The sequence below is a fragment of the Podarcis melisellensis genome (genome assembly GCF_964234715.1).
Source record: "Podarcis melisellensis genome assembly, chromosome: 17".
Lineage (NCBI taxonomy): Eukaryota > Metazoa > Chordata > Lepidosauria > Squamata > Lacertidae > Podarcis > Podarcis melisellensis.
In genome coordinates this window covers 18,843,756-18,849,755 of record NC_138534.1, presented here as the reverse complement: position 1 = coordinate 18,849,755, position 6,000 = coordinate 18,843,756, and positions in this window count along the sequence as shown.

Sequence of the window (6,000 nt, the reverse complement as noted above, 5' to 3'; positions counted from 1 at the left end):
TTACCTGGACTGTTCATTGTTGGCACCAATCAAAGGGGGGCTCTTTCTTAGCCCAGGCCAGCTCCACCTGGCCTAATGTAAGGGACTGGACACGGTGGAACCTTCCTGAAGAAGAGGAGGGCAGTATAGATTTATAATGGTGGTTTGCAGAAAGCAATGTTGTTGTTGTTTAGTCGTTTAGTTGTGTCCGACTCTTCGTGACCCCATGGACCAGAGCACACCAGGCACTTCTGTCTTCCACTGCCTCCCACAGTTTGGTCAAACTCATGCTGGTAGCTTCGCGAACACTATCCAACCATCTCATCCTCTGTTGTCCCCTTCTCCTTGTGCCCTCCATCTTTCCCAACATCAGGGTCTTTTCCAGGTGGCTAAAGTATTGGAGCCTCAGCTTCACGATCTGTCCTTCCAGTGAGCACTCAGGGCTGATTTCCTTCAGAATGGAGAGGTTTGATCTTCTTGCAGTCCATGGGACTCTCAAGAGTCTCCTCCAGCACTGTAATTCAAAAGCATCATTTCTTCGGTGATCAGCCTTCTTTATGGTCCAGCTCTCACTTCCATACATCACTACTGGGAAAACCATAGCTTTTACTATACGGACCTTTGTTGGCAATGCCCTAAAACATTTGCACTCCCTAGACCTATTGAATGCACACATAATATCAATCACATGGAAACCTTGATGAGCATATACGAAAAGTGACTCATGGCCACATGTTAGGGCCTGGCAGTGAGAAGGGATGAAATAATTACAGCATTGTATGTTGTGGGTTTGGCTGAACAGCTTGCTCTTTTCCAACACAGCTACGCCGGCTTGTGGTTGATCTGCAGTCTGGTTTCAGTACTTCAGCCTCCATACCGACACCAACAGCATGACACAGAAACTCTTGATGCTCTGCAGGTGGAAGAAAATGCTTGCCCAAATCCACAACACCGCCTCAAGGTCTTTGCTCATCAGAACTGGTTTAAGAGGATTAATGCCATCAGAGGGAATTCAAGCTCTGAGCCACCCCAGCAGTTAATTGCAGGAATCATTAAACAGCGTGTAATGTTTATTCTCCATAACACATGCCTATAGCCTTTTCAGGGCATAGAAAGGCTGGTGGCCACACCTAGTGATGCTTCTCTTTCAGATGTTGCCAGAACCTTAATGAGATCATTAAAGAGTGTTACTGAGCCTGATACAAACTCAGGGGGTGGGTTGCAATTCTCTTTGGCGGAATGTGGGGAGGAATGGAGAAGGCCAGCTCAACAGCAAATGTCCACAAATGAGCTAGGAAGAACACCTCTATCATTTTACCCAGATCCCCAGCGTGGAGAGAGAACAAAATGGAGCAGTCTCAATGATGACTGCTTTGGGAAGGCAGATGCCATAAATGTAGGCCTGGAAACCTGCAGAAGAGAAAGGAACTTCGGGCATTGCAATAGGGCAGGGAGGAAAATGGTTGTATGGTACCATTTACAGCACAATCCTATGCAAATTCAGTTAGCAGTAAGGCCCAGTGTGATATACCTGAAGGAGCGTCTCGACCCCCATCGTTCAGCCCGGACACTGAGGTCTAGCTCTGAGGGCCTTCTGGCGGTTCCCTCCCTGTGAGAAGTGAGGTTACAGGGAACCAGGCAGAGGGCCTTCTCCGTGGTGGCACCCGCCCTGTGGAACGCCCTCCCATCAGATATCAAGGAAATAAACAACTATCTGACTTTTAGAAGACATCTGAAGGCAGCCCTGTACAGGGAAGTTTTTAATGTTTGATGTTTGATCATGTTTTTAATATTTTGTTGGGAGTTGCCCATAGTGGCTGGAGAAACCCAGGCAGATGGGCGGGGTATAAATAATACATTGCTGTTGTCCATAGGATTATACTCTCAGTCCCCGTTTTACTTGATCTGGGGGGGGCAGCTGCCCCCCTGACCCCCCCCCCCGGGTACGCCCATGCAGGCATTGATATTAGCACACTGATGTGCACACTCATTTTTGCTTTGCTCAGCCCAAGGCAGGAAAAAGGTCACTCCACTTGGCTCGCCCACAGGCTCACGCATCTCAGCAACCGGGACGAAACTGCCAGATTTAAGCAAAAGGAGGAGGGGAAAGTCACACAGCAACTCCAGAGTTCATGGTGGAATCCCAACGCCATGGCTTTTCAAAGGGTCCGACCCTTATTCTGAAACCACCTTCCCACAGAATTAGTTACAGGTAGGTAGCCGTGTTGGTCTGCCGTAGTCGAAACAAAATAAACAAATTCCTTCCAGTAGCACCTTAGAGACCAACTAAGTTTGCTATTGGTATGAGCTTTCGTGCATCTGAAGAAGTGTTCATGCACACAAAAGCTCATACCAAGAACAAACTTAGTTGGTCTCTAAGGTGCTACTGGAAGGAATTTGTTTATTTTGTTCTCACAGAATGTAAGCTTATCAACACAGCACAAAGCAGGTCAGTGTCTGCACAAAGGAAGCCTTCTCTGACTTGAGCTAAGCGTTCTGGAAGTAAAGTTCTCTTGCACCGATAAACCAATATTAAAATTGGCTGTGTTGCTGCTTTAGTTTTTGTTTGTTTGTTTGATTGATTGTTTTAAAGCTTCTTAATCTGCCGTGTTACAGTCTCTTACATCAACCGGCAGGTTTCACTCTGATAGCTGAGAAATGTGCTGTTACGGGGAGGTATGAGATTCCCGCATTCGCGGACTCAAATTACCAGGGAATCCAACACCAGGCAAAGCTGTCGCTCTTCCCTTGTGGCAATTGGAGCAGAGGACTGGCCCTCCCTGAGTTGGTATACCTGTGACAGGTGACACTACCTCAGACTGCAAGTGGGGGCTCACAAAGGTGAATACCAAAAACAAACAGAACACACTTTCCACCTTGAAACTTACACACTGCATTTATTCGCCTTAATAGTCTATCTAGAGATGGTTTTACTTTGTCTTATTTTAATGGAGGCACATTGAATCGTTTGAGCCCACACCCTGAAGGGGTATAACCCTGACACAGGTTTGCCACCTCCCTGAGCATCCCACCCCTAGCATAGAATTGCAGCCCGAGAAGGCAGTTGTTTGATCTTAGGCAAATGCTTAGTCCTGGGCTGCGAATCAGGCTGCAAAATGACAACAGTCCCAAGAGAGAGCATTTGTGAAAGCGTCAAGAGCAGCGCTGTTATTTATGGATGCCACTACCGCGGCCCGTGTTTTGTTAGCTCAGAAACAGAAAACAAACGAGGTCCCAATTAAAGAAGAATGGCAACTTAAACTGATAGAATATGGGCAGCTTGTGGACCTAACACACAGAATAAGGGAACAAGAACATACGTGTAAGATAAATTCAACAGTGTAAATAAGCTTTGATGGATGTAACAATGGAATACTGAATGGTTTAGTTCATAGGTAGGCAACCTGAAGCCCGGGGCCCGGATCCGGCCCAATCGCCTTCTAAATCCAGCCCACGGACGATCTGGGTATCAGGGTGTTTTTACATGAGTAGAATGTGTCCTTCTATTTAAAATGCATTTCTGGGTTGTTTGTGAGGCCTGCCTCGTGTTTCTACATGAGTAGAATGTGTGTTTTTATTTAAAATGCATCTCTGGGTTATTTGTGGGTCATAGAAATTCATTCTTTTTTCTTTTTTCAAAATATAGTCCGGCCCCCCACTGGGCACCACAGTTCAAGAAGGACACTGACAAACTGGAACGTGTCCAGAGGAGGGCAACCAAAATGGTCAAAGGTCTGGAAACGATGCCTTATGAGGCACGGCTAAGGGAGCTGGGCATGTTTAGCCTGGAGAAGAGGAGGTTAAGGGATGATATGATAGCCATGTTCAAATATATAAAAGGATGTCACATAGAGGAGGGAGAAAGGTTGTTTTCTGCTGCTCCAGAGAAGCGGACACGGAGCAATGGATCCAAACTACAAGAAAGAAGATTCCACCTAAACATTAGGAAGAACTTCCTGACAGTAAGAGCTGTTCGACAGTGGAATTTGCTGCCAAGAAGTGTGGTGGAGTCTCCTTCTTTGGAGGTCTTTAAGCAGAGGCTTGACAATCATATGTCAGGAGTGCTCTGATGGTGTTTCCTGCTTGGCAGGGGGTTGGACTCGATGGCCCTTGTGGTCTCTTCCAACTCTATGATTCTATGATTCTAAGGTCTGAGGGACAGTGAACCAGCCCCCAGCTGAAAAAGTTTGCTGACCCCTGAATGAACTATTATTTTGTGAAGCACCCTGTGATCTATGGGTATAGGGCAGTATACAAATTTAATAAATAATAATAATCCATGTCCTTCTTTCAGCAAATAAAGCCTGCAAGGCGTATTATTATTATTTATTGAATTTATATACCGACGAATACCCGGGGGTTTCAGGGCGTTTCACAGAATAAAACCAAGATATAAAACCACAAAATACATAATAAAAATAAAAACAACAACCCAATAGCCCCCACCACCAAAAAACCCACATTTTAAAAGGGCATCGGATTAACCAGATCAACCAAAGGCCTGGTTAAAAAGGAACGTTTTTGCCTGGCGGCTAAAATGAAGGCGCCAGGCGAATGCCAACACAGAGCAAAGCCAAAACAAAGAAAACAACTGTGAAACTTTTACTACCCCTTAACTAAACATAGAACTTTTTTAAAAAAAAAATAATGAGTCATTAAAGCAATGGTATCCAGTCAGTTAGCATTCCTTCTTTACCTGTCCTGGGTGTTGCCGAACAGGGAATTTCTGCAGATGAAGCTTTTCTCATTCTTGCACAATAAGAAAGCTCACCAATCATCCCACTTCTATGCCGTTAGGAAAGTGACAGGCACCTGCCCTCCTTTCCAGAGGGGTTATTTAAGCTCACCTACAGCTCAAGGCACAGGAGTGGGCTCTTCCTTCTGTGTCTTTTTTTGGTGGGAACTGTCCACAAGGGTTTGCAGAGTCAGTCCCGGGGCATTTTTCTGCTGGAGGCAAATGAAGAAGAAGAAGAGTTTGGATTTGATATCCCGCCTTTCACTCCCCTTCAGGAGTCTCAAAGCGGCTAACATTCTCCTTTCCCTTCCTCCCCCACAACAAACACTCTGAGGTGAGTGGGGCTGAGAGACTTCAGAGAAGTGTGACTAGCCCAAGGTCACCCAGCAACTGCATGTGGAGGAGCGGAGACGCGAACCCGGTTCCCCAGATTACAAGACTACCACTCTTAACCACTACACCACACTGGCTCTTGCCACAATGGCAAAATGGAAGGTATGCACTCTCTCATTGCATGCACAGAATCTAGCCAGACTGGCAACTTAATCTGACCTCAATATCTGCAGTAGGAAAGAACCCACCTAGGCACTTGAAGGCAGCGAGCGGGAGAGTCAGAAGTTGTGACCCAGAACTGGGCTGAAGGTTGAGGGGTACATGTGCAAGATTGACTGCTGCCAACAGAGTGTAGCTTAAAATCTTTATAAGAATATGAATTTCACACATCCAAAGGTCATTTGCAGGTTTATTTCACTTTCCCAAAAAATCCAGTTTGCCCATATGCAATTAACAGAACAGTTATGAAACGTGAATAAAATAGTTTGATCGAATCCATGGGGGCTTTTTTGATTTCTTATTTAAAGTACTAAACAAATGTGGAAGCCATCATTAAATGTATGAAATGTGTTCGTTTTGTTCAGTTATAATGATTTTAGCTACATTTTACTATGGATTAATCCATTGCATTGATACGATTTTGTGAAACTGGGGTGTTTATTGGAGCCTCAACTTAATTAAACTGAGTTAAATCACTTTCATAAAAAATTGTTACATATTGTAACCAGTACAGGCTCTCCTATTAGGGCTGCTGGGGTACGGTATTCTCAATGAGCAAGTTTTTTTTAAAAAAAAAGCTCCTCCCCCTACACACACATGTATATACACAGTATATAGTACAGGTAGGTGTCAGGAACGTGGCCCCCCAGAGCGCAGGGGATGAGTTAGACTCAGAAATTGAGCTAAGTGAATGAGGGACCGACTCTGCAGATGAGAACTGGCTGACAGATTCG